Below are 21,196 nucleotides of genomic sequence, written 5' to 3' on the forward strand. Positions count from 1 at the left end.
GGAGAAGCAACTGGCGGCTGTAGAAGCCGTCCGCCGGTGTCTGGTACTCGTGACACAGACAGTAGTGAATGATGTACCTAAAAACATAAAAAATGAAATTAGTCTCACCATCAGATCCTTATTAAAATTATTCATTTCATAGCGAGGACAGCGCTACTGGGTGTACACAAGTGTTTAAAGGCGTGGCGAGGCATGGAGGGGGGGGAGTGGAGTACAAGGTAAGTAGCATAAAATAATAAATAAATAGGGCCAGCTGGTGGCAAGTGCAAGGTAAGTGCAGAACAAGTGCTGGGAAGGGGGGGCTGTAGGATACTGAGACAGTCCCCCAGTGCAGGGGTTGACAGGGAGGCAGTGCAGGTGGAGAGTGGAAGGGCCCAGGACCGAGGTCGCAGACAGTGGACCAGTTGTAGCAGGGGAGAGGGAGAGAGAAAGCAGAAGCAAAGAGGAAGGTTTTGAGGTGCTTCAGTAAAAGAAGATGGTTCTCCTCCAGATAGTGCGCGGTAGAAAACACTATGCCACATAGAACGAACAAGTACAACTGAACCCGTCTTTAAAGCCACTGTATAGTAATGAAATTGCGGTATAAACTCATCAAAAGTTACTTACATTATATTTGCATTTTCCATTGTGTCTCTGTGTAGGGCAGACCCGAAACACCACTCCTTCTTTGCCGACGTTACTTCTTCTAATGAACGTGGCTCATCGTTTCGTTTCTGAAATTTTATTCATTATCTTTTCTTAGTCTTTCAGGATGGTCCCGGCCTGTCAAGGTCAAATCACAATAGAACCTTATATTGGGTCGTGGGCCTTTCCGCCACCCGAGCAAAACATCAAAGCAGCTGACCTTCACTTTGAGCGAGCACACATTTCTAGTTAGCTCCAGTTAGTGTAAGGGCATCTTGTCTGCGTGCCTTTTTTTTTATTGTCCCTATGGGTCGGCCATGTGTTTGTAATACGGAAACATTCTATAATTTTTGTAAAAATGATTTATATTACTGTTTGGTTTAATTGCAATGGGCCTGCAACATGAGGAGACTCGAGAGAACAGACAATCGAATTACAATCATTTAAACCGTGATGTGTATTTCTCAATGAGCTCTGCTTTAGGTGGACATGGAACAGAGGCAATGTTGGGTGGCAATGCAGTTGTCCCCTGCATAGGTTCGTTCACCACTCCATGTATGTGCCTATCGAGGACATCTACGATAAGTCTCTCAATAAACTCATATTGCATATCCTCAAACACTGGTTTGATCACCCATTGTTTACTTCTTTTAGTGAAGGCCTTATTGTAGCGAAGCGTCCCTAAAGTTCCGGTCGTCCTACTTTGTTGACGGCCAACATTATGGTTATGTGCCAAGACCGCTAGAAGAGTCCGATTTATCATGCCTTCCATGCCAAAATGCAATCTTTTGGGCCTGTACTTTAGGCACATATTGTGGAACACCTCCAAATCTCCTGTGTGGCAGAATTCCGTGAGTCCCCTCAAATCTCTTGTTATAGTTTTATCAAATACAATCTTTTCAATGGCCTTGTGAGTGGGTGATGAAGGAATCAACCACTTCTTCTTCCGTGCCTCCTCTGTGGACAAATGGCCATGTTCACATTTGTGGAAATGCTCATTTGTCGACCATCGATGTACGTTGCTACAGTGCAACATTACTGACCGCCATTTTTCCAGTAGAATTTCCAACGACCCTTCACATGTTTTTGAGCTCCACCAAAGATGGTTGCTGATTGACTTGGACCACTGTGAAATACCTTGCATATCTTTTTTTTTTTCCTGCAGCCGACAATTTTTTATTGATTGATTTTGCAAGATGCCAAACGTCAAATTGGTGATTTATATTTTTGTACTGTTCTCTCATTGTCTTGGCAATTGAAACGTGTCTGTCCGTGGCTATCAGGTCGATCACCATTCCCCGCGATTGTAGTTCTTGCAATGATGCTACAAAGCCAACTTTCTCCATGGCCACTGAGGATGTACTTTGTGACACCTGCACGACCACCGAACTCACAATTTTCTTACTTTCCATGTCCTGAAAGTGGTAGGTGCAGTACTTGGCTGAAAATCCTGGACTGTCGCATTGTCCATCACCGGCTAGCCTGAAGCGTTTGCCCGCGAATGTACTTTCCATTGACATTTTTTCCATTCTCCAAGCTTCGCTGATGGCTGGAAATAGATAATCGGTTTGGTATTTGTAGAACTGACTTTTCGCAATGAAATGGATTCCCACAAACTGAAAGAAATACTGTAACTTTTTAAAACTTGAACCACTAAAAAGTGCGGCCGCTGCACAAAGTAGATTGCCTGCTGGCAGTTGCCCCAGCATGGGTTGTGCAGACCATGCGAACGGATGATAGTGTACAGGTGGCATGTATTTTAAGGTTAGTGCCTCGAATTGCACGAGTCACATTAATCAATGGCTCCCCACATACTTCCCCACCAACCCAATGCCCACATTTCATCATCATAATAATATCCATCAAACAGCTATCGAATACAATGAATTTGGCCTCTTTCCTTATACTGTCACTCTGCATCCCAGCTGGTTCGGCCTGTAACGTTGAGGACATGTCACTCGCATGAAAGGTACAATCTCTGATATCGTCTTCCGCTATGCTGAGTGATATTGATGGTGTTTCATTGTCGTCCACTTCATTCTCTTCCATTGCAACATCTGTTCCTTGTCCGGAGATGGGAGAAAAAAACAATGTCTTCAACTTTCGCGTGCTCTTATTTTTTGCGGGTGTGGATTCTGTGAATTGATCTACGACTGCATCCAAACTACCAGGAGGACATTCACTATCAATGGCTGGTGGTGGTATAGCTCCGTTGTCAATCACTTCATATTCTTCCCATTGGCACGATGCATCTCCAGTCTCAAGTCCCTGCCAAAAGGTTTGACAAGCAACATCTCTCGTTCGCTTCACTGTCTGTGTAGATCTAGTTCTTACACCCACTCGCAACTAGAGGACAGATTAGAAAAGGGATGTTCAGTTTAAACACAACTTACAGTATTGAACTATTGACAGTGAAAGACAACATAATATAGTGAACAGGACACTAACCTTCTTTTGCTTTCTTTTCTTTGAAACTTTCTTTCCTCGAACTTCAACATCTGGACGCTGTTGCTCCGACTCGTGTGTGCATGTCTCCACTTCCTCTCGCGCTGCAACGACTATACTTTCATGATAAGCACATCCATCACTCACTGAGGCTCCATCGACTCGCTGAAACATAGAACTTTCATTAGTATGTATAATAATATTGAAAACACAAAATGTACTTGGGGACCAATACCCATACGTACATCTCAATAGCAAAACACGAATGAACGCATTGTGTAGAACATTCAAACGACAATAGTTCACGCATTGTTGATCTAGTTAGATTGAACTGTCAAGATCCATACCTCGGGCTCCGCATAGACTTCCATTGATGATATTATTGAAGATGACGCTTCAGCAACTCCCTGAAACACAGTAATTGCATTAGTATGGTTTTCTATTTTGTTTAAAAGAACATAAACTTTCTGCAGGCGTCAACGGCTCATCTAAATAGACCTGCACAAATGATCAGTTGTCTAAAATAAATAATGGATATCCAAATATGATTCGATTTGCTCCATCGTTGGAAGTGTCACCACCCAGAGATCTGCATCAACTACTAGGGGTGATGTTCTTGTTGAAGAAGCTCCGTCAGCTCCCTGAAACATAGTACTTGCGTTAATAAAGAAGGAAGTATAGCGGATGTAATCACGTCATTTGATCTCGCATGATTGATCTGTCAGTATCCATACCTCGAAATGCATAAGAACATCAAGGGACGCTGTAACTGCGGTGCACACTTCTGCAAGCTGTTGCGCCGACCCGTAACTGCATGCTCCCCCTTCTTCTTGGACTAATGCTCCATCGACTCCCTGAAACATAGGACTTTCATTAGTAATGAACACAATATTGAAAAAAGAAGACACATAGGAGGGCGACGACAGAAGGACATACCAATGGCTAAAAACGAAAGAAACATTGTGTGTAACAATCACGCTACAAGAATGCAAGATCTGATGATCTCCATCGATGGAACTGTCCGGAAACGTACCTCGAGCATCTGAGTGACATCTACGGTTGTCGTCAATGCGTTGGACTCCTCAGCATCTCCCTGAAAGACAGTACTTGCATTATTTTGGATAACAATAATTATAACTGAAAACAAAGACTAGAGGACGAGTACTGTGGTGTACCATTAGGTAAAATAATTACACGATCAATTAAAACTATTGATTTACATGCCTAAAACAAGTCAGTGTCAGAATAGCTAAGTAAGATTACCCGATAGGCGCTTGAAGTGGCTGATGACTGCAATAACGACACGGATGGAGAATCTTCAGCCTTCATATTGAGTGGATACATAAATGGGGAAATTATTGTTAGCTAATGCTACACACTACCGCAATGCCGAGAGATAAATACGTAAACTTGACTCACCAGTGGAGGGATGTGGACGAATAGAGTGGGAATAGCGGTTGAGAGCAATTTTCGCCTCGCTCGCGGTGTTTTCGTCCTTATTAGCAATGATGTGGAGTACATGTCTGGGCTAAAGTGCCTGCTGCAGATGCGGTATCGATCACCCCTCTTGTCCGCAAAGACTTCTAGGACTCTACTTTCTATCTCAGAGGCTGGATATCCGCAATATCGGACCCATTCTCTTATCTGATCTATTGTCTTAGGGAAAACATGCATTATAGTACCTTCAGATTTGTTATGGGTCTTCGAAGGGCAACCGCCAATGGAACAGGCAGGCATTATGGAAAGTTCTGAAAAGTAAAGATCAACAATTCTCTATGAATACCAATGTGTTAAAACATTAAATGACACATAAAAGGTTCAATGCAAGGTCCGTTTTGGTTCTTGGAACTATACATGTTATTCACATGCGGATAAGTATTTCAATAACTTTCAAAAAATAGAAAAAGTAATTTGACTAAACTCAGAACATGTGACTAGTTCCTTGCATGTACTGTCGTGAACGAAAAGAAAACATGGATGCAATTTGATGACTACTAGCAAATAGATATAAATTAAAAAATTGGACGCAAAATGATTATGGTACATGGACTTACCTTGACGAACAAACAGTTAGATGCAGGGATCAGAGTAGTTTCTTGTCGTAGAACAGGGAGCAGTTCACAGGTTGCAAACTGACGAGTTTGCTCAAAGTGGTCACGGAAGTTCACAGAGACGAAGAGCAGATAACCAGCACCTTCACGGGTTGACTAGCAAAGCGCAAAGAAGTTCTCATTAGAAATATGAAGTGGGTTATAAAGAATTCGAAACAGGGGTGTGTTTGTGAATGAATGACGTGTATATGTCGTGGCATTATGCGGTCTGCAGGGGGCCGTCCAGCGTGAGGGGGGATGCTTGGCAGGAGACACGGGGTCTGGAGGTAGACATGGGAACAACAACCCATGCTCTATAGACCACTTTGAAGTGTACATGGTCTTTGGCACCTCTTGGCCTTTATCGCTCCCTGACAGCTCCACTTGCCAGCACAAGTACCCCGGTGCGAACTGCCTTTGATAGGGCGGGGGGTGGATCGGGGCGGTGGTCGTGCAGACAAGACACAGGAAGACTCGTGAATGGAGACACACTTATGTGGATTGCAGGGGGCCGTCCAGCGTGAGGGGGGATGCTTGGCAGGAGACACGGGGTCTGGAGGTAGACATGGGAACAACAACCCATGCTCTATAGACCACTTTGAAGTGTACATGGTCTTTGGCACCTCTTGGCCTTTATCGCTCCCTGACAGCTCCACTTGCCAGCACAAGTACCCCGGTGCGAACTGCCTTTGATAGGGCGGGGGGTGGATCGGGGCGGTGGTCGTGCAGACAAGACCCGTTTGCCGCAGGGCCTCACCAAGGAGAGGCCATCTAACTGAATGTAAGAGGATGGCTGCAGGATCTACTACATGGAATGCAGGGGGGTGAGTTTATAAATACCTCACCCTCCCAGGAGAATATACACTAGATTCATTTAAAAAATCAAAACAACCATTGTTAAAATATATGTTGGGCTTGATTTTAGATTTTAATTAAACATAAATAATAAACATTACACATTGTAAAGTTGAGGTTGCAGCACATCGAGGGAAAATCCGCGGTATTGTCCACTGTCACTGGGGAAATGTTGTCTAATGGCAAGTACCGCACAGGCAGGTATTACTCTCCGAACGCGGTGTCCGAGCCTCCCGTGAAGCCACCAAGTGAAGCAACGATAGGCCACCAGCCTGTACCACCTGTGAAAAAAAAAGATGCAAACTGTATTAAACTGACCAAACTTTCTTATCAATGTCGATTCAGGTAACACATGTCATTTTTCTTAGAAAAAAATTATATCTAGAAAATGCACTATATGGAACAAATTTACATGCGTTCGAATGATATGTAAATGTAATTTTATATGTGGGAGACGACCATGAAATAGTGGCGGCATCACTGACATCACAAACAGAGTATACTTACTCGTTACTCGGATTACGCGGACGAACAGTGCCGCGAAGTTCGTGCATAAGCACCATCATCATCCTCAACACGGTCCGTGAGAGGCAGGCTTCCCTGAACTCTGGCAGCTCGGTGATGCATTGCGGACTTTGCTCGCCTTCCTGCAGACTTTGCTCGCTTTCCGAAATGTAGGCCAAGCACCCGGAATTTTCACGGCAGCAGCAGTTCTCCTCCTCAGTTGGCATTAGCTCGCACCGATTGCACGTGCACCAGGTGGAGACGCCGTCCATGCGACATGGTCCAGGCTCTTCATCCGTTGACTGGTCCTCCCAACTGCCGTCCGAATCCCCATCGTTTTCGCGTGCTTGACTTTCCAGTAGTTCTTCCTCGGTGTACTCGGGCTCGTACATATACGGCATTATTGTGGCCATTGTGCGGTAAAGATAGTAAAATAATTTACAGAGATGGTACAGGTGTTCACACGGGCTACAAGCGGCGAAGGTAGCTGACCAGAGCACTGAAACGAGTCACAGAATACTCAAAGTGTAACAGAGAGAGGAATGGAATCGAAAATCTGCTGCTGTGTGTTGTGAAACGGTCTGTTTATACTTATTGGGGAAAGAGGCGTCCTGCCATTTCCATGGCAACACGTCAATAGCTGAGGCGCAGCGATTGTTGACACGAGACGTGCTTGAAATGGGCAGTACGCGTCTGCTGATGTCAGGCTCAGGGGCGGGGGATTTGATTTAGTGCCGCAAAGGCAGGTGAGCCAGGTCGATGCGGCGGAATGATAGGATTATCACAAAATGGAGGCTGATTTCGAGTGCGATAATGGGCGAAAAGTCGGGTAAGGTCCATAGGAAAGTTTCCTACGATCTACCGATTTATGCTTACAAACACATGGCCGACCCGTAGGGACAATAAAAAAAAGTCCCGGAACTATCCTTTAAGATGCTGCTGTGGATTTCTGCGACCAAATAGAGGAGGCCAAAGGGTGGGCATCTTTATTAGCCTGGGCCCCGGAGGTGGAAGCCCAGACACATAAGCCTAGAGGGGGCCATGTAGTAGGAGGTTGCACCCCCCCACAACAAAGGGTGGAGGAGGGTCTGCAGGAAAACCAAACAGCCCATCGCACCAATGTGTGCCGGGAAAGGGCCTGCCAGAACAATGGAATCACCAGACTCGTGGGCGACCTGGCCGGGAATAAGACAGGTGACAAATACCTGTGAAATGCTCCTGGTGTCCGAGCGGCAAAAGACCAAAAAACAGCCACCCCAGGCAGTGTGGGGGCCATGTCGCGCCAAGGAAGACAATGAGGCACTCGGATGACCTTGGGCCGGTTTTGGCCCATAAGAGGAGGAGGAATGTTGAGCTCCCTCACATTTACTCCTCGGCACAATGGTGGCACAAGCCACACATATTTTGCACATAAGAAACCCGCCATGCCCACCCAAAAAAGGTTAAAAAGGGGCAACCAGCAAAATACACAATCATAAAAACAAAAACAAAAAAAAAGGAGATCGGAAAAGCGAAGAACATGGCTGAACGCTGGGCATAATATCTGATAAGAGTAAGAGGCCATGGTTTGTCCTAAATTGCTGAAGGGCGGAAGGGATCAGCCTCGAGTTGGGCCCCCTGCTCACGTGATCCTTATTGTGATATTTATCTTGGTTATGAGTAATGGTTTTTGTGTAATAAGTCTTACGGCCTAATCTTTTCCGCCTTACCTGGTTTCCCGTTGCGATTATTACCAATTAATGATATGTCAGGGGAGGGATGGATTGGTCACTAGCTACATCTACCCGCACATTATTTCACTTCCCGGCTTATAAAGGTCGCAGACATCTGCGAGGACCTGTAATTTCTTTGTTCGTTATTGTATGCCATTTAATGCACGGTCACATTTACTTCCATTCCTACTATAGCAATAGATCATTGTTCAAATGTGGAATAACTGTGGAAACAAAAAACGTGTTTATCCAGCTTTCAATGTGTTGAATATTATGTGCAGTTTAAAAACACGCATTTAAAAACTAGTTCTGTGGTTTAGAATTTTGCAACAAACACTTTTGGGGCTGTCCTTGCCAGCCGGCAATAGCCCACCCCAAGGTGTTTATCACCATTCACACTGTCAAAATACCTGCTGCTTTTTACTTAAAGGTTTATGTATTTTAACATGAAGATACTTGTGGGAAAGTATCTTACAATAGAAAAATTAGCCCATTCAAAGACGCCCAATCTGTGTGTGGCCACCAAAAAAGAAAACTAAGCTTGAGAAAGAGGTCCGTTTCTATTGTCAAGGTGGATCAGACACACGAGTTGCAATAAATGGTGCCAGGCAAGGTGACACATTAAAGTAATAATCTTTAAACGGCGGGCTGGTCCCCCCTAGATGACCCAATAGGATTTCCTGGGAGGGTGCAAGGTCAACAGTTTGGGCTTTTGTGTAGGTATGTGAAAGGCAATTGCAAGGCATTGCCTTACTTTCATTAACTGCCCATCAATGGTAGCAGGTGCAAAATGGTTCGAGTACCTGGGCATCCAATTGCTGCGGGCTGGCAAATGCCTAATACTTACACACAAGCCCAAACGGTTGGTTTTCTAATCCTTGTTTTTTTACAGGACTTCAGTGAAGGACAAGCATAGCGCGTATAAATCAACTGACTGGAGGAAGACCTGGTTTGGGCATTTTCATTAGACAAGTAGCACGTTTACAGCGGCAATTAATTCATGACGTCTCAGAGAACTGCTCAAGAAAAAAAACACTAACACATTTCGAGTGCAAAGTTTGATGGTACGGCTTGAATAAAGCCAGCTGAAAGAGTTCCCATAAGGAGGTGCGTTGGGCAGAGTGGCAGGAACCGGGCGGGAGTGTCAATAGGGATGTGCATGTTCATGGGCAGTCAACGGGCATACAAATAACCAAACAACAGCTTCAGGCTTTGTGTCCCTCCTCATATGCCATTTCTCCCTCTCTGTACTCCAATGCAATAGTTGCGTTGTCTTTTAGGTGACTCAATAGCATAAACTAAAGTTGTTATGCCACTAATCCAATGTACAATAAATAGGTTTGGGTCAGACGCCTGCTAAATTAATTTAATGTGACATTTCACATCCATGTTGTAGGTGCAGGTGTACAATTTGGAGCTAGAAGAGATGGATTGCTTTCTTGATCCCCCTCAAACCCTCATTTCCAAAATTCTGCTATCCTGGGCAAATCACCTGAGAAGTCGGGGAACGAGGGGCAGCGAGGAGCAGTGCTCCAGATAAGATTTTGAAGTTGGAGTATTTTACCCCCTATTTTTTAAAGTTGGGAGTAAAATAATATTTTTGGGAGTAAACATGTAAGCCCATTTCCCCATGGGAGTATTTTCTAGGAGGCCAAATATATGTTTTAAGCGGAAAACAAATGTTTTTGTAATAATTTCTTTGCACCTAGTTATTTATGCACATTAAAAGATACCGGTTTACTTCTTCCGATCAGGCATTGATAACAGTAGTTTCTTTCTCTGGTACTACTGCACTACTGGATCAAACATATCCATGAAGCTCTTTGGTGGAAAGACGGGGCACAGGGTCATAGGTCTTTCCCTATTTTTTGTTGGGGGCATTTCTAATCCCGATTTTAATTTTTGGGGAGCATTTGGCTATTTTTAGGGCTATTTTATCTATAGGGCTGACGGGGAGTTAGGAAAAGAAGGGGCTTACGGATACATAGGGAAACCAGGGCTAGTGATCAGAGAAAAGAACTTGTGTGGTGCGGTCTGAAGATGCATGGACAAGAGTGAAGATGGTGCAGCGCACAGGGATGGCCAAACCAAAAAAAAAAAAATAATAAATTAAAAAAAAAATTTTAAAAAAAATCCTCCCTGACCTTTCATGGTAGGAATTCAGGAGATGTAAAAAAAACACCTATCTGTGAGCAAGTGTATCTAGTAGGAACCATTATAACACAAGGGGTATCCTGCCTTCAAGTGAAACGCATGAGATAACAGGGGCTTTTTAAAGTAAGTGCGGGATAGTACAGTTGCTTCTACTAGCCCCAATTGCGGACATATACTTTATTTGACAATCGGGAAATCTATGCGATTGACAGCAAATAAACAGGCACCTTTTTATGCAGCATTCCAAAATAATGTTGTGCTATCCAAGTGGTGGATATTCATAACTTCTTGGAAAAAGACTGTACAGAAAAAGCAGAGGTGGCCAGGCTCCTTCAGCTGGATTCACGGGCAGGGATAAAACGAGGTACAGAGTAAGTGCTGTCTGGGAGTAGGGTAGGATCCAGTCTTCAAGGTGCATTGAAGCAGCATGTACTAAGCCTTCTGAGGGTGGCAGCCTAGTATTTTGGATAGATGGGGACCGGAGAGAGCATGTTTGGTGGCTCCACAGGTCTAAAGTTGTGGGCTCGGGCCGAGTCAGCAGCCTAATGTGCAAAGGCTTGCTGGAGAAGTTAGGGCTTCATTACCTTAATGAAGCAGGTAGTTGTTTTCTCCAACCTTTAGCTTTCTGGGTGTGCAGTCAACACCTTTGGGTGTGATCCTAGTGAAAGAAATGTATCCACCTTTGCCAGGCAACACTCGGCGTACTTATAAACGGCCTTAAAAAACAGTAGTGTTGGCCAATGGTGCCGAGTATAAAGAGAAAAAGGAGCCAACTGCCCCATTATGTAGCAAAGCGGGCAGGAACCACACATTGACCCTGTAGAGGTTTACATTTTTCTGCTGCCGACTGCATTTCCAAAAGAGACTGCCCGCATTGTTAGTGCTGTGGGAGATACAACACGATTGGCTTTGAAGCCATGTACATTAACTGCAGTGTTGTGAATGAAGTGACTTTAAGCAGTGTCATGGATCCACTTGCAATGTTGAATTCTTTAAAGTTGTGCGAGTCCACAAACCAGAAATCTGCAAGGTAGAACAGCAGGCTGGGTGACTTTTGGTGAGATATTATATGTTGAGGTCAGCCTAGCGTTCAGGGTTTTTTGAATACCTTCCGTAAAGTGTACAATTTTTTCCAAATGGAAAGGAGTGAAGTACATTAGAGGGAGTATTTACCCCCAGTAGTGACAATAAAAACTAGGCACCTTTGGCATGAGCCTTATCAGCTTCACTTCTCTCCTTGCCTCCGTCGTCATTCACAATTGTGGCAGCCTGCTTGTGATCCTCGACTTTGCCAGCATCAGTGCAGTGAATACGAACTCCCAGTTCATGTGGCCCAACAGCGTTGCCTCAGGCCCTCACCAGTGACCAAAAACAGTCTCTAAACACTTGCCAAGGTGTCTCAGTGCACTTGCGCTGACCCGCCGCGGAGCAGGAACAAGAGCCTTCTGGCGCTCCGCCTCGATCATCACGGCACACCCACACGGCGGGCTCAGTACTCGCAGGCACCCCGCCAGCTCCTCGCCAGTGTTGACTCCCTGCCAGAGTCTCAATAGCTCTCCCACACAGCGCTTATTGCAGCAGCAATGAGACGCGGACACAGAGCTGTTATCAACATGCCTTGATTGAAACAGAGTTCATTGAATAATTGTTACTTAAGTTAAACAAAATTATTTAGTACATATTTATACAGTGGTCATCGGGAATTAGTGAATAAAAAAAGTCACTTATAGATATGAATGATACAGAAGTAAATAACGATACTGCCTCATACAAGGGGCATTGCGCATTGACAAGGGTCAGTAAGGTACAGTGCTCCTCCTCGTGTACATACTAAGCATTTTATACATAAGGGCCCTTCATCAGATATGAGACGTAGGATGATCTCTGCAAAAAATAGATATACAATATTGTGTAAGGAATACATTCAATATATGTATTTAACTGACCCAAGTAGTAATTAGCTAGTAAATGACTGACCTGTGTTGTTCACAATCAGATCCTAGTAGGAAAAGTAAATATTCGATGAGCCTTTAACATCAGTTTGAGAGACTTCTTTCGCCAGCACTGTAAATTCTGGAAAGAAAAAATGAAGGAAATGGGTTTGAAATAAATCAATAGATAATGTATGGCCGGGCATGGGACCAGTCGCTCATTAAAAGCGCTGGGTCCCATGACACAGCCATCTGTGTAGATATACTACTTTAGTTTATTATTTGTATAGCGTGACTTAACCCTAAGGTATCTGGGCGCTAAGAACATTAGTTACAGTTGCAATAGAGAAAATGAAGAGCAGGAAGCATGAAGATTGTGATGACCAGGTTACAAATTGGTTGACATTACATTTACGTTAGAATAGGAATAAAGGAGTGATCGACCTGGTTACAAGGTGGTCGGATTAGCAACAGCAAGCATACGGACCAGGTTCCATAGCATTCAAATTTAGCAGTTTAGATACTGGTTGCTGTGTGCTATTCTCCAAACTATGTTCTAAAATAACCAACAAACCAGCAGCAAAAACTCGAAAACCAAGAACCACCTACTAAGGTTCCAAGTAAATAAAGTATATCAATGAGTATTCCGAGATGGTATTCCCGCTTGGTACATCTGTATTATGCCCACTGAATAAAGTCCAAAATGTGACATAGTGCTCTTTGCAAGAATTTAATTCACTATCTGTAGTCCAAAGATTTATATTTATTTCTTGCCGTTCACAAAACAGCCGAAAGATGTTTCGACCACCTTGGTCGTTCTCAAGGCTGTACATTGTCATTGTAACATATTTGAAAAAAAATGGCATAGTAAAGGAAAAATTTGCAAAGAAAATGGACAATCACAAGCATTACCAATGTGAAAAGTCATAAAATAACACATACCACACACGATGTTGGCATTGAAGAAAGCAAACGTCATGGTCAAGAATCAGACGAAAGAAAACAAATTCAAAATCAACATCGTTCCTTATATTGAGTTGATCAAGATGTAAATCCCAAATAATTCCAGTGCTTAGTCCAAGTTTCAGTTTCCAATAACATGGATAATTGTCCATATGGTGGTGAGTGAAAATATTTAAGATAAGTGGTTGTTATTAGGATGTTGATAACCATCTCATTCATAATACTGGCATATGGACATCTCCTGCTATTAGTGCACAAAATTATGTCTGTGTGTCTCCCTGTGCAGATAAATTGATAATGAGTTAATTGTGTGTTAGATAAATCATGCTTTGAATGGAATCTCCCCAGGAGGCATGTTATAAAGAATACAGGTGAAGGACCAAAGGAAAACAAACATTGGCTTACCCCAGTCTCAAATGTCTAGGTCAAAAATCTAAAACAAATGCACAATCAAAAGGATATATGCCTAAAGTATAGATGTTAAGTTGGTGTCGTCAAGAAAACAATACAACTAGTCATCTGTGCCATCTATATATAAGCACCTACCTCAGGACCAATCCGTCCCACTTCTGTCTATGTGTTAGCCACTCTGTAATGAACGTTCCAATGCGGAAAAACATCCGATTAGAATCTGAAGTCAGATACCCCGATGAGCGAATAATCCGATTGCCTTCAATAAGGTGAACATTTCAGTCACATGTGTCTATTATTTTAAAAGAAAACGAGAAAAATATATGTATAATTATACCATACCCTCCTCCTGGATTAAATGACTGGCTAGCCATCATTAGCCAAAATGGCGCAAAAGAGGCAAACACTAGTTTCGTTTTCCTAATAGATGAGTGATAGTATCATTCAGTTCAGATGGCGGATTTAAAGGATGGGCCTTGTTAAAAGTCCAACCCAGTTAAATATCCCTGAATATTCGAATGTAGATGGATATAGTTAAGGAAAATGTCTTACCGCCCCGCATATAGAAGGGGTTCAATCCTCAGGAACCAAGTCCTTGCCTAATGGCGTCCGCACATAAGGTATGCCCCGTGTTCATTGATGAAGTGATGCAGTTTCGGGTAACGCCATAGCGGCATGATGACGTCACACGTAACGTGTGTGTGTGGGTCAAAAAGTAAACAAACAACGTCATTGGCCCAATCTAAAACCCACAAAAAGTCTGTGGTTACTGAAGTATAAACAAATGGTGTTAATGTTCAGACACCGATCAATTGTCACGGAGATATCACGTAAGAAAAATTAAGGTTGCCTACACTTGGTGATAATTATCTGAACACTAGACCATAATTTCACGGTGACCAAATTAAGTACACAATCTATTTTGATGAAACCGATTCTTGGGATTGCGAAAAATTGCCCAGTTGGTATCCACTTGAGAGGATATGGCGTTTTATATCCTGATAATCATATTCAAATTGATCAATGGTGCATGGACACTGAATACTTGTCCTTGGTGAAGTTCAAATGTATTATAGGTTGAGAATTACTGCACACAAGTTGCTTTGAGATGACAAATTATAAAATACATACATTTCATGGTCTGTGTTTAAGCCGCACATTGTAGATCTTAGGAAACAGATAAGTTTGGATTCCATTTTACGCAGTTTTAACTGTAAATTACCTTCCCTTTTTGACTTTCATCAGATCAATAAAAGGTGAATCCTCCAAGTTAGCCATCTGACGGTCCTGTTGCCTATGCATGGACAATGGCAATTTAAGATCTGGATTTCTTAGAGTGTAGAGATGCTACGCATGCGTACCCGTGGCTGTCTGATGGTGCTGCCTATATGTTTACCGCAGACACAAATGATAGCATATACCACACAAGTTTTTACAGTTTATGAAATCTGAAATCTTAATTGAATTTCCAAAACAATCATTGCATGTTTAGCTCTTGAAATACCCGATACTGGATCTAAAAAGGATGGACAAGGTTTTTGCTAGATTGTGGGTGCTTTGGTAAATATAAGTTTAGGGTGATCAGTCAAATAGGGAGCCAAATCTGTATCCAACTTTAGGATATGCCAATGTTGTGCACCAATTTATACAGCGTATCACTGTCCCTTGAGAACTGTGTGATGATGCCAATATTGCTGTGGCTGAGTTTTGGTCAGTCTATTGTTTGTTATTAGATCTGATTGTTTAATGTCAACAAATTTGTCCGCTGCCTTCTTAATGATATAATGCTGGTAACCTCGGTTCAAAAAACGTTGTGCAAGTATTTATGTGTGTAATCAGTATCCAAACTGCAGTTCCTTCTGGCTCTGTAAAATTCCCCTCTAGGAATATTGTTAATCATACCTCGGTGGTTGCTTTTAGCATGTAACACTGAGTTAACTTCAGTAGGTTTGCGATACGTTTTGGTATGTATAACCTCGTGAATGAAAATATGCAAATCCAAAAAAATAAATCTGTGAGCAGCTAGCATGACCAGATCGCTGAATGCCAAAATGATTTGAATTGGCATGGTCTATAAAGTTATGGAATGATTCAAGGGTTCCTTTCCAAACAATAATGATATCTATAAATCTTTTCCATTGTATGATGTCGTCTATATACATGTTGTGATGGTAAATATGTTCTTCCTCATATTGGGACATGAATAAATTAGCAAGAGAAGGTGCAAATTTTGCTCCCATAGCTACTCCCCTTGCTTGTAGAAAATATTGATAATTGAATAGACATGCATTATTAGGTAAAGTAAATATCAAGAAGTCCTTTAACATTTCAACATGTTTCCAATATGATGCCGAAAAATTTCAAAAAGTGAATTCCAAAGCCCTAACTGCAAGGTCATGCCCAATGCTAGTATAAAATGCAGCTACATCTAGGGTAGCCAATAAATAATCAGACTTCCATTGTACAGATTTCAGGAACTGCAGTACATGGGGTACTGTCTCTAATGTACGATTTCATTTTGACAACAAATGGTTTTAAAGCTTCATCTAGGTATTGCGAAAGGCCTTCTGTGGCCCAGCCAATACCACTCATAGGTCTTACCTCAGGCAGTTGTTGATACGCCTTATGTATTTTTGGTAAAAAAAATATACCCTAGGCATTGTAGGGTTGGTTACGAGTAGGAACTCCTCCTCGTCTGTCAAAAAACCCTTGCTATACCATTTGGATATCAGTTCCTGTAATTCTGTTACTATCCTCTTGGTGGGATTGGATTTGAGCATAGTGTAACAATGTGGAGTGGTAAGATGATTCATACCCATGTGTATATAATGCGATGTATTCATTATAAATACATTTCCCTCCTTTGTCGGCCTCCTTTATTGTGAGATCTTGTGCCAAAGTATTCAATGCTTGAAATTCGTCACTGCTTAGATTAGATTTGAAATTGTTCTTGTTGTTAGGTCTATCCAAAAGAGCATGGATATCCTTAATCATAGCTTTATGAAATATGTCAATCACATTTTCTGATGTAGTTTGAGGCGTAAATTTAGAAGCAGATTTGAATTCTCTGATTTCTAGATGTCTGGGATTAACCCCCAAGTCCGAACAAATGGTGTCTAAATCAATGTTTGCCTCATCGTTTAGTGAAGTCAAAGTCTCAATGTTCCTAAGGTCTGATAAAGTAAAGGTACTCAAGGGTTCTAGTATGGGTTGTGCTTCAAAAGACCAAACTTGAGTTGCAAAATATTTCTTTAATATAAGTTTACGCACAAATCGATTTGAAAATCAACATAATTAGTACCAATATCAGGAGCAAAAGAAAGACCCTCGTTAAGCACACTGATCTCAGCTCTTGTTAAGTTACAATTGGACAAGTTCACAACTAAAATCGGATTGCGTTGTTGAGCTAGTCTTTTCTTAGTGTTTCATCGGGTCTGAATCCCTGGACGTCCTGTGTCCTCGTCGGAACTAACAATTCTGCTTGCATTTTCCCCCCCACCCCACTCCGGCCCCTTGTGTGGTGTTGATTGCTGATTGTTAGGAAAGATTTCTTAATTGTGGGTAATTTTCCTTCCATATGGCAACCCCTAAACTTTTTGCTGTTGTTTTCACCAGGATCTAGTCTTTGCCAGAAAAGTGCAGCCGTCTGCCGCACTCCTCTGGGCTTTCGCTCCATTCTTACAGGGAAACTGACATGCCCTTAAGACAGTCAGTACCGGGAAACGTTGTTTTCCATAGTTTCTTTATCATGTTGCAGCTTTCGCGCAACATGGCACAAGAGGGCACTGCAAGCTAAGTTACTGCTCTCTTGGGTCTCTAGTCTTCTACAGGCCCTAGATACTCTCTTTGGATTGTAAATGAACGGTGCAAGTGAATGACGGACAGGATTGGTGGCAGCGACCGTTTCTTGTGTTTTTGAGCTCCTTTTGGCGTTTTAAGCGCGTTTCTCGCGCTTAGCCCAAAATGGTGGCCTGGCTTCCAAAATGGCCAGACCACGAGGCTCTTTGTCCTGTCCGCCGACCGTCTTGCCCCCTTCACCTCCCCCAGATCAAGCCGACCCAGGGCCTTCCTTATTTGGGCATGTACTTTCCTGCGAAACACAGATGCTTTCGCGGGCTTCTACAGGCCTTGTGTGTGCCTCCAGGTTGGGGGCTGGGATGTCTGGTCCCAATACACATCCTGGGTGCCAGAGAGTCTAGGGTGGTGTGAATGCCTGGGACCCCCGTGGTCCGTGATAAGGTCCACAGATGGTGTGAGTGTTTTATGAGCGGATCTCCCACTGGGTCCCCTCCTTTTTGGCGCAAAGGGAACCGTGGATAAGAGGGGGCTGGAAATGCCACTACCAGGTCGATCTCCTGAGTTCTCACGAACAAGGGAATACAGGAGCCAAGTATCCTGCAACCACGAGGCTGAACCGAGGAATCGCTGGTGACCCGCTGAAGGACTGCTCCTCTGCACTGCTGTCGCCTAGTGAAACCCTTTCTACCTCTGATTGAACGAGAAGGCCTGTACTGGTACTTCGACCCTTGGAATAGTGGGACCAACTATTCTCTGCATCTTCGCCATCTCCTGCACGTAAGCCTTCGGAAGTGTCTCTGGGCCATCCAGCAGACTGACCAGCCTACCCAGGAATCTTGCTCTGTAACCGCCGTCAGGTTGTGTTGTATTACGAGTCCTTGTCACTCACATGATTCGTACACTTGGCATTCCCAAGTCTGAAGTGAGGAGTGTACATTTGGCTGAAATACACACGGCCGCTCCGTTGCCCTGCTGTGCTATCAAACTGTGCGGGTTCACCGTTTGGGATGCCCTCAACTCAACTTCTGCTGCGGAATCTACACGACGACGAGATGTCCCCTGCTCCTATCTGAACCTGCCAGCACTAAAACTGATGCGGAGAAGCCTGGGTCTGCTTGCATCAGGGGCCGGTGAGTAGCATCGCTAGGAACTGGTCGCCCTCCTGCAGGAGCCCATAGCTTTTCCCCGCGGTGTCTAAAAGCACGCCTTTCCGTACTCGCGCTCTGCTTCTGCCCACAGTGGAGGCTGCGCTTGAGTCACGGAGCTCTGTTCATCTTCATTTGTTCACCAAACTAAACTGCCCGATTCCCTCGAAGAGACTCCCCTTTTTGCCCGTTGGCACCAGCGTGTGCAGGTACTTTTGAGCACAAGGCTCCATTCTTCGTAGGGCTTGGACTACCTTTTAGTTAGGTGCCTCTGGAGGCGGACTGGGTCTAATTATTATTCGCACTGCCCGTTTTCCTCCCCATCTAGGTGGTCTACACAGTTTGTGCGTCTAACTCGTTAGAACCGCTTGTATTTGTATATATATTGTATTGGTGTGGTATGTGTTGGTTTACTTGAGTTTTATTGTGATTTCTCGCTACGGTCAATGTTACAAAGGCCTTGTAATAAATGTGTATAGATTTTTAATATAACACCTGCTTGGAGTAATTTGTAAGTGCCCTTGCTTTGTGTGCTCATTGCGGGCTTTCAGTCATCCTCACCCCTCTTGAGACCTATTCTTGACCGCCGCAATCGCTACCCTGATTGGTATGGCTTGTCCAGAGGTTACCCTGTTCCAAGAAACTAGGCTGGCCTTCTGAACTTCTGCCCCTCCAGGACAGAGTTCAGAAATCGGTCTTAACACTGATGCAAGGACAGTAAGTGTGGTTTGAAACCCGACCAGTTTGTAGTTGAGTGATCTGTGATCTACCTTTTTGTGTCTGTGAATTTCTTCTAAAAAACAGAGTCCACGACAATATGGAGGTTCTGTGCCATTATCCCTGGTAGTATCCCATTCATTGATATCTTCCTCCAAGTGCAGATCTGAACTGGCCGGAGTAGTATGTGTTGAACTAGGTTTGGATCTAGGGCCCATGTTATCATATTTGGATTGGAATGTGTAGATTCTGTCTAAACAGTAATCTATCATCTCTAAAAAAAATAAAAATAAAAATATCTAAATTCCCTCATCTTAATATCATCTTGATATTCTCTGAGGATATCATTCATTAAGTTCTTTTGGTTTGCTTGTTTCCGCATTTGACATACTCTTGTTTTAGATTCATGACCTAGACATTTGAGACCGGGGTAAGCGAAGGTTTGATTTCCTTTGGTCCTTCACCTGTATTCTTTATAACATACCCATTGGGGAGCCAACACACAATTAACTCACAAATGATTAATTTATCCCCACAGGGAGACACACAGACATAATTGTGTGCACTAATAGGAGGAGGTGACCATATGCCAATATTTGAATGAGATGGTTATCAACATCCTAATAACCACTAATCTTAAATATTTTCACTCACCACCATATGGACAATGATCCATGTTATTGGACACTGGAACTGGACTAAGCACTGGAATTATTTGGGATTTACATCTTGCTCAACTCTATTTGTTTCTTACATCAATACATCAACCATGATGTATAATTTGATTTATGACAATATAAGGGTCGATGTTGATTTTGAAATCTTTCGAATCTGGACCATGATGTTTGCTTTCTTCAATGCTAACATTGTGTGTGGTATGCGTTATTTTATTTTATGACTTTTCACATTGGTAATGACTTTTCACATTGGTAATGCTTACGATTGTCCATTTTCTTTGAAAATGTTTGCTTTACTATGCCATTTTTTCCAAATATATGTTACAATGACAATGTACAGCCTTGAGAACGACCAAGGTGGTCGAAACACGTGTCGGCTGTTTTGTAAACACCAAGAAATAAAAATAAATCTTTGGACTACAGATAGCGCTCGTCGCAAGAATTTAATTCACCATATATGTCATGAACTTCAGATCACGCCCCTTTTGGACCTCCTGGTCCTTGTCTCAACGGGGCTTACATTCCGTACTACTTCCAACATGGCCGTCCAGAGCTGAAGCCCTTGCTCGCTCCATGCGCTGAACGCGGCGTGATCCATTTATAGACCACGCCTTCCGCGTCTCAATGCTATTGCAGAGTAGCCCCAGACGTGTGTTCGTAGCTCGCGGTATTGTTTCCTTTGTCCCAGTGCTATTACCCGCTCCTGACCCTTTCCCCCTTCCTGGTTCCAAGCACTTCTAGCCTTGCCCAGACTCCCGGATTCCTGGACTCCGCGCTCCCGAAACTAAACGCAACCTGGAACCAGACGAGACTCGAACTCGAACAGCGCTGTTCAAGACCAGGAGCGTTCGCAAGAAGGCAGCGATCGAAGACACCAGCAAACTCCGGACCCAGGTGAGAAGGAGGGGTGGGGGGGGCTCCTTGACAGTTTGAGACGCCACCCAATCGAACCTAAAAACGAGATGGAAGCTGCCGTGCAGGACTTAATGCGACACATGCAAGAATTATCAACCGAGGTTCAAAATCTTAAGGCAGAAAACGCTGCGCTCAAGCAATTGGTCTTATCACGAGATTCTGCTACAAAGGAGGGTGCCCTGTTGGGCGGTATTATTGACAAGTATGATGGTACGGCAAAAACACTTCGCGGATTCCTGGATTCATGCCTGGTCC

General features: G+C 43.4%; 1 protein-coding gene across 5 annotated transcripts in view; it reads right to left on the reverse strand.

Annotated features, from left to right (window-relative positions):
* The window catches only part of USF1 (upstream transcription factor 1), a 1,351,219-nt gene that overhangs the window by 1,293,481 nt on the left and 36,542 nt on the right, over nt 1-21,196 (reverse strand). For all 5 annotated transcript variants that reach the window (XM_069607201.1, XM_069607199.1, XM_069607200.1 and 2 more), the window contains exon 2: nt 12,362-12,457. The gene's annotated coding sequence lies outside the window, so the exon portion shown is untranslated. The remainder of the gene's footprint in view (nt 1-12,361; nt 12,458-21,196) is intronic.

The sequence above is a fragment of the Ambystoma mexicanum genome, chromosome 1p (genome assembly GCF_040938575.1).
Source record: "Ambystoma mexicanum isolate Mex_15411 chromosome 1p, UKY_AmexF1_1, whole genome shotgun sequence".
Classification (NCBI taxonomy): domain Eukaryota; kingdom Metazoa; phylum Chordata; class Amphibia; order Caudata; family Ambystomatidae; genus Ambystoma; species Ambystoma mexicanum.